Here is a 7,700-nt window from a genome sequence, read left to right on the forward strand (position 1 = left end):
TCTCTACCTGATGGCTAGAGATCCAGATCTACCTCACCTATGGGTAGGTGTGATCAGTTACCCTAGGTCAAATGGTGAACTGTGTTTTCTTCCACTACTGTAACAGGACAAAGTGTGAGCCCTAATGACAATGGAGATAGCTTCTGTGTGCTTCACCTGGAATATCATTGTTGAATGTGATTGCCTGCAACAGGCTGAACTGGGACATTCGTCTTTTAATCCATTTCACTGCAGTAAAAACATTCAGAGGAATTGAAAACAGAACAGTCTCCCCATAGCTCTTTATTAATAAATAGAGAGGTCTCAAGATATTTGCTTTAATTTGTTTAATAGTTTTGAGATAATTCTGTATCTTCTGATGATTGCATATGGAAATACCATAGGGATTCTTTGTAGAAGTTGCTTCTGAATCATGTTGGTTTAGTAATGCGCTGGGGCTTCCAGTCTACAACTGTTGCATATAACTTTTTCATTCTTTTGAAAGCAATGGTTACAAATGCCTGGTTAGTTGGAGCATGGTTTTAGTTGTTGAATTTAATTTAGAACTTTCCTTCAAAAAATTGATCTGAAATGAAGCACTTTCAAGCCTTGTCCTGTTGCCTTAAAGACAAAGAGTAAAATGAGCCATTTGAGCAAGTCAAATTTTCCAGAGCATCTCTGAAAGAAAGACCACAGAAACTCTGCCATGTAGAACAGGCTCGGCTGGGTGGATGAAAAGAACAAAAGTTGGTACATCTGCAAGGAAGGCTTTTTGCTTGTGTGCTTCCTGCAGATATTCTCTTGGTGCACGCCATTATGTCCTCTGTTTTTTGTATAAAAGCTTGCTGCCACTTGACTAAGAATGTCAGCTTCAGTTATTCACAGACTGGTGTAAAATAACAGTGCTTTCTTTTTGTATGTCTATCTATAGCGTGTCTATCTATAGAGTTCCATTAATTTTACATCCCAATATTACTTCCTTTTGATCTGGACAACTTTAGATTACCAAGTTTAACGAGATTTTAAAACTTGACTAATTTGTTTTCATCTCAAGCACCATTACCTTGACTTTAAAACAGTAAAACTTGATGAGAGGAACTTCTCTGTGTTCATGGTCAAAAGGAAAAGAAGAACGCACAAGCATATAGCAACCACTTTCAACTGCATTAAATGAAGAAAGTGAACAATAAATGAATTATTTGACCAGTTATTTAAGTTGCTACACTTGGTGCAAAAGTTTCAAGTGGAGTTGTGTAAAAAACTGAAATAGCCCTTGCCTTGTTTAGATATTTCATATACCTCTATTTTTGATACCAGACGTGATAGGATACAACTTTCATTTTACTCTTCTAAGGGCTTGGATGAGTAAAGCGTGCTGCTCTTGTTGCACCTGCTAGCCTTCTTTAATGTTGTTCTTCTCTTAACAGAGAACAGGAGGCAGCACCTGCCAGAATGAGCAGGGACTGACTAACTGAGGTGACAAGGTGGGTGAGCACAGGGAACGTGGGAGCAGAGATGAGTATTTCTGAAGATAAGCAATTTTTCACATTAAAAGGAGCTAGACGGGAATTATCCAGGGAAGAAATTGTGCTGCTGCAGAGTAGGAAAGATGCTAGCAACAGCACTGAACATGACCTTGGTAGACGTGTGAGTCTTTGAAATCTGCTAATGGTTTGTGCTCATCATTTCCACTGGCCAAGCCACGGCTGCTTCCGCGGCACAAACCCAAACACTTGCTGTGTAACTTGAGCTAAATCACCAAGCCTTTCCCAGCTCCTGTTGCGTATGTGTACACCCGCCTTTGGAAAATGCCTGGAGAGCGCAGAGCAAGAAATGGTGAAGTTCTCTGGATGATGTGAATGGTCAGAACTAGATGAGGGTAGAACCCTATCAGTGCCCTGTCGTTCTCCAGCTCCAGAGCAGGGTACAAGCCCTCCACATTTAGGTCTCCACTTCCCCGCTTCCATTCTTAAAAGACAAAACTTTCCCTATGGCCACTATTCAATGGGCTTTTTAGCATGCCAAATACAGAGTCAGGCACATTTTTAAAAACTGTTGTTAATGAGTGAAGTGGATTATTCAGCAGCCAGTCCACATGGAACCTGATTAAAAGGCAGCTATCCCTGAATATCCGTTAGGCTGCATCTCTTGGTTCCTCGCCTGAATTAAGACCAACAGCTACTGCATAAAAATGAAGTTGACCTGATTTACGCCTCATAATTCTGTAGTGACTCACTAATTAAATTTCACATTTCCAAGTGCACCCCCTGGCTACTCATAAATATCTCAAAAGGCTCTACAAAAATGTAGGTGTTAGTCTTTTAGGAAGATAATGTCAGCCTATCTTCTAGAATCTTTATTTGCTAAATGCTGGAACTATGATGTCTGTTTCCAAATACTTGGAAAATACTTCTACAAATACTGAATGAGTCACGTTTTTCATCTTTCATCTCTAGGTAACTCATGGGTAACTCATGCTGACACAGTGCTTCTTCTCCCTCTACCCACAGAGTATGCTTGTTTACCCCCTGTTCACTACCATTTTTCTGCTGCTTGCACTCGTTAGTCCACCTGAAAATGTCATCATTATTAATATTTATTTCCTCACATACAGAATAAACTGCCTTATTCTTCCTCGCTTGCAAATTAATGCTTGCTCTCTTATTTCTCATTATACTATCATCTAAGTGGGCTTAATCTACCTTGATTTAAGTTCTTTGTTAAAGGTTCCTTCTGCTGCTGCTGGACAGGAAATATTGGATAGGGTGGAAATGGAGGTCGGGAGTTTATAACTTCATTATACCTCTGAGTGTGATATTTGAAAATATCTCATCTCTAAGTCTCCTGTGTAATGTGTTGGAGTTGGAAGGTGGCAGATTTACTTGGAATTGAGACAGTGCTGTGTTTTCATACTTCATCTTTCCATCCTGTTGTCCTCCCCCATTTCCTTTCTGGAAGACATCCTGGTGTTAAAATAAAGTCTCATGCTCCAGGGCTTCAGCTGGCTGCCCACAGGGGTTAGGCAGGATATTTCCCTCTGATGCACAGTTAGCAAGATGCATTCTGGGGGTGTTTTCACCTTCTTTTGTCTACTCAAAGACAGGCCAGAAACCAGATACGGTAGTTAGTAGAGTTCTCATTTTGAGGTACCTGTCTGAAACTGCTGATCAGATCAGGGCAAAAATGAGTATCCTGATCTCTCACTCAAGTCCTGGGAAGCCTTCTGGTTTCCTCTTAGGGGAAGTATGTGTGTCACCTGCAAGGGATGTGTGCTCTTACTATACCTGTAGTTGCAAGGATTTGAGCTCCTTCTTCCCATCCTACCCGTAGTCTTGCAGCATGCAGGTAGCTTGCTTGACAAGAATGAATTGCTTTGTTATAACCAAAACTGTAATTCTCAATAGAAAGAACAGTAGTGAAATTAAATGGCCAATGATAAACAGGATGCTATGGCAGATCAACTCATGAGCTCTTCTAACTTTAAACACTATGAAATCTCCCTCCAAAACTGTTGCCATTATTACTCCATAGGTTAGCTGGCAAGGAGAGGATTTCAAGGCAAGCATCCAGCACCCACCCACAGATTGTGTTGGCTCAGAGCCTGGCAGCTTGAGTCTCTTCCAAAATGTATCTGGGATCTTCTAGTCAGGAATGCAGCATATTGCTGGTTGTGACACAGATACAGCTGAGTTTACTCCGTGTCTTATCTGTAACCTTTTAACGTTTTCATGTGGCTTACTCATTTGCAGAGCTTTTGCAAACCTGAAAACAGAAAACAGCATGGGCTTTATGCAGCTACTGCTGTTTTCTCTGATTTAAGATGTTCCCGGTCCTGCCTCTGGGTATCCTTCATGTTGCTTTCAAACCTCCAAGGGTCTGCTGTTGTTGCTTTCTGGCCCGCACCCTTCATTTTTCTGGGCAAACCTCCCTCTAGCCTGTTGATGTCGTTCCTAATTGCCCAAAGGAATCATTGCTGAGCAATGCAAGGCATTTCCTTCCCTCTTATTAAGAAGCACCAGAATAAAACTTAGTCTTTTGCAGCAGTGGCTAAACCCACCACATCTTAAAACTGTGTTATGGTTACAGCATTTTGGATTGTCACAGTGGAGTAATAAGGTGTTTTAAACTAGGTTTTCGTTAATCTCTCCAGCTCTCTGACATTCAGGCATACTATGTATGTGGATGAGGGCTCAGTGCAGTCTTCTTCCACCCCAATATTCCCCTGGCAATAAAATAAAATAAAATAAATGCTTGAGCCAAGGTCTTGTGACTCTAGCACTGTATACACTGGGAGGAGACCACTGTGCATTCCAGTGACAGAGGTAGCTCTGAAACTGCACTGAAGTGAGCTCAACTGAAAATGGGGATCCTAAGGTGCTCAGTGTTCCCTGTACTGACCATGTGCTATTTTTTTTTTTTTACCAGAATTACCTTGGACTAACCCAGAACACAGGTTGGTCATGCTAGTTTGTCATACTCGAGTGAGGGATAATAGACTGTTGCTGCTTCTCTGTTTCAAAGCCTTGACAAGCAAACTTGTAAATACATAGTCCAAATGCAGTCCAAATAGGTCGTATAAAGCTAGATTCATGTAATTGCTACTTCATACTCTACAGCTCAAACCTGTTCTTAATGAAGGAGAAAAGTGATGCAGTAAAATTCTGTTCACTTTTTTAATAATTATACAAGGGCTGCTGACCACAGTGTGCTCTCACCACTCTGTCAAGCTCCAGGACTGTCCCTTGGGTTCTGCTAGCCTAAGCTCAGGAATTAATTGTGGGAAAATTACTATAGATTTCTCTAGTACCACCAAAAAGGCACATGAGACTTTACAAGCCCTTGAAAACGAGCGTGGGTGTTAGCACTTTCCTGAAGTCAGATGTATAGATCAATTACATCCTCTCTTTAAAATTCACCATGAAAAAGGATCCAATTCTTCTTGACAACCAGTTAATAACTTCAGGTTAGTAAATTGGAAGGATGTGCCTTGAGATTCCTCTAAGAGTACTGGTTGATGATAATGAAGCTCCCAAAATTTACTTTTCAGATGAGAGGTTGGACTTGCTCTTTGTGATAGAAGTTCTGTTCCACAGGAATGCCACCAAGATGGTGAAGTCATCCCAGGTGTGGAAAATCCAGCTGCTCCTTGCTGTTAGGTCTGAGACTCACATGCCTGGACTGAGGTTTAGGTGCAGAAGCAGTGTCATCGCCCTGTTTTCTTCCTCTGGGAAGAACTCTTATAAATGGAGTTAAGTCTGCAAGGTAATTCAGACCCAAGTTTCTTCCGTGGAAACTACTGAGGCGGCTTGCTAATATTTTTTCCTTCTGCAAATGTGTTTTTGAAGTGTGGTTGTCCTGTCGTTTATAGAAACGTATTGCAACTATTAATGCCCTGCAGTCAACCAGAAAGCCTGCAGAGCACACAGAAAGGTATGAGTTGAGGATGAAAGAAACATCTCTTCAAATGAAGCAAGACCCCTTTTCTGAAGGGGTGAGTAGTATGATGTCTAGTCTAAGGGCATTACTAACTGCAGTAATAATCCAGTCAGCCTTGAGGTGAGATGCTGTTAGTAATATCAGTATCCTGAGGTACCCATTCCTCCATAGTTTTGTATCATACTGATGTTCTACCCTGCATAGGGAATTATTTTGGTATCTTTTTGCTCTTTCTTTGTTATTAATTAAGGTGTTAATTCAGTAACTCATTGCCAACTATACAAAAACATTCTGCTGTTTATGTTTGATGCTAGACTACTAAGTTGATGTAACCCATTATGAAGTAATTGCTTGATTTCAATTTGCCATCAGGGACCATCATACAAATGATTGAGTGATATATGCATCTAACTCTTCTGTATTTTGAGAGGGAAATATTAGTCTTCACAGTCCATTTTTGGGTATATATACATTATCTCCAGCACAGATTGAAGAAGGTGGGCCAGGCAGATGTAGTTACCTGCCTGCAAGACTTGGGCAGCTCACTGCTCTTGAGTTAGCAGTGAAATTCAGCGACTGGTATTCATAAGAATGGAAGGCCAAATCTTGTATGTATGTGGGGAGAATGTAAAATGCAATCATCCTGAGTTTTGACAAGGGTCATTCGCAGCAGATCTGGAGATGCTGGGAGCCTGGGTTAGGCTGTGCGCCATTCCTGTGTGCTGAAAGGCAGCAAGAAGTTCTTGGGTGGATTCTGTCGCCTTCCATCAGGAGGGCAAAATGCCAGTTGTTGTCATAAACAGTGTTATTGGATTACCTCAGGAAATCACTCCTTGACACATGCAAAATCCCTAATTAATTATTATCATTTTTCAACTTGCCCTTTCTGTCTGGCATTTGTTAAGGAAACTCAGAGGTAGCACCTCCTGAAGTATGGGGAGCTAGGGGGCCAGTTTTGTTTCATCCTTCCACCCTTCCTTTCATCAATATGCACAGCACTTTTCCATCAAGATAAAGATGCCCTGAAAAGCTTTCAGCCCAAGTTCAATGGAAAACAAACAGGAGGGAATGGAAATGAGAAGGGGGGTGAATGACGAGAAGGGAAAAAGTGAATGAAGGCGAGACCAGCCTGATTATTGCAAAAACTAATGAGATGACTGGAGGCAGTGAATTTTCCAGAATAAAATGACAATGTTTAAAGGCATTTATGAATGTGGCAAATACCACTGTTTAAGTCTCAATGAAAATAATTCTGTGAAGGAATATAAGGTGGGAGGAAGAGAGAGCAAATGCCTGCCAGATGGGGTTTAAGAAGGGAAATCCAGGCACAGAGGCAGCATGAAAAGGGCCTGCAAGCAGGCATGTGAAGGGAACACAAAGGGGCTGCAGGGAGGGAGTGTGTGGGGACAGGGAGGCCCAGGCTGCACAGATGGACATAGTGGGGAGGAGGATGGGGGGCAGGGAGACGGATTTGCTTGAAGAGAGGCCTAGGAAGTGAAAATAAGGAGTTTGGTGTTGGCTATGAGGTGGGGAAAGGGAGAGAACGAGGAGCCCCTGGGTGCTGAGCTCAGCACCACAGGCTGAATTTGAGGAGTCCAAGAGAGAAGCAAAGCCTGCGTCAGGCCCAGAGCCTCCCCCGCCACCCAGTAGACCAAGGGCTCACTCCAGAGTTGTGTGAGGTACGTGAGAGAAAGGACAAAGGTGGTCAAAGGGACAGCAAGCAGGATTCATTGAAGCCCTGTCTGAGGAGTCTTAGATTGTGCTGTTCAGCATTGCAGCCATGATTCAAGCACAGTCACAGCGTTGTTAAAATGAAACAAGACACCAGCTCCTGGTGATTCAAACATACAAAAGCTGTCAGGGGATGACTTAGAAAGAGAAGAAAAAGCTCTATGTACAAAGACATGAAAGGGAAGGAGACAAAAATGAGATTAGTGGTACTTGTATGCCTGCTCTGCATTTCTGCAGGTACCTAAAAGGTCCTCAACATAAAAAAAATGAGGTGTAAGGAACTTCCATCACCTGCTGTTGAGTTGCAGCTTCTGAGTCCTGGTAGAGGCAATGTCTGCCTGCCTGGCTTAAGATGAGGGGCAAGAAATGCAGATGGAAGGCAGCACTGAAACTGGGGTTATCAATGCCTCATCAGTGCAACCAGTGACTGAGTGAGATGGGGGAAGAGGGAAATACCGCCAACAGATTTTATAGCTAGCTGAAATTCAGCAGTTGTTCCAGCTGCAGAGCAGGAGAAAGCCTGCTACTGTGAAGGGATGTCCTTCAGGGCTAAG

The 7,700-nt window shown here is 42.4% G+C and overlaps 1 protein-coding gene across 1 annotated transcript in view; it reads left to right on the forward strand.

The window, feature by feature from the left end:
* Positions 1 to 7,700, forward strand: part of PDE10A (phosphodiesterase 10A) — a 348,909-nt gene that overhangs the window by 160,671 nt on the left and 180,538 nt on the right. The window lies entirely within an intron of this gene.

Source organism: Gallus gallus, chromosome 3 (genome assembly GCF_016699485.2).
Source record: "Gallus gallus isolate bGalGal1 chromosome 3, bGalGal1.mat.broiler.GRCg7b, whole genome shotgun sequence".
Taxonomy (NCBI): domain Eukaryota; kingdom Metazoa; phylum Chordata; class Aves; order Galliformes; family Phasianidae; genus Gallus; species Gallus gallus.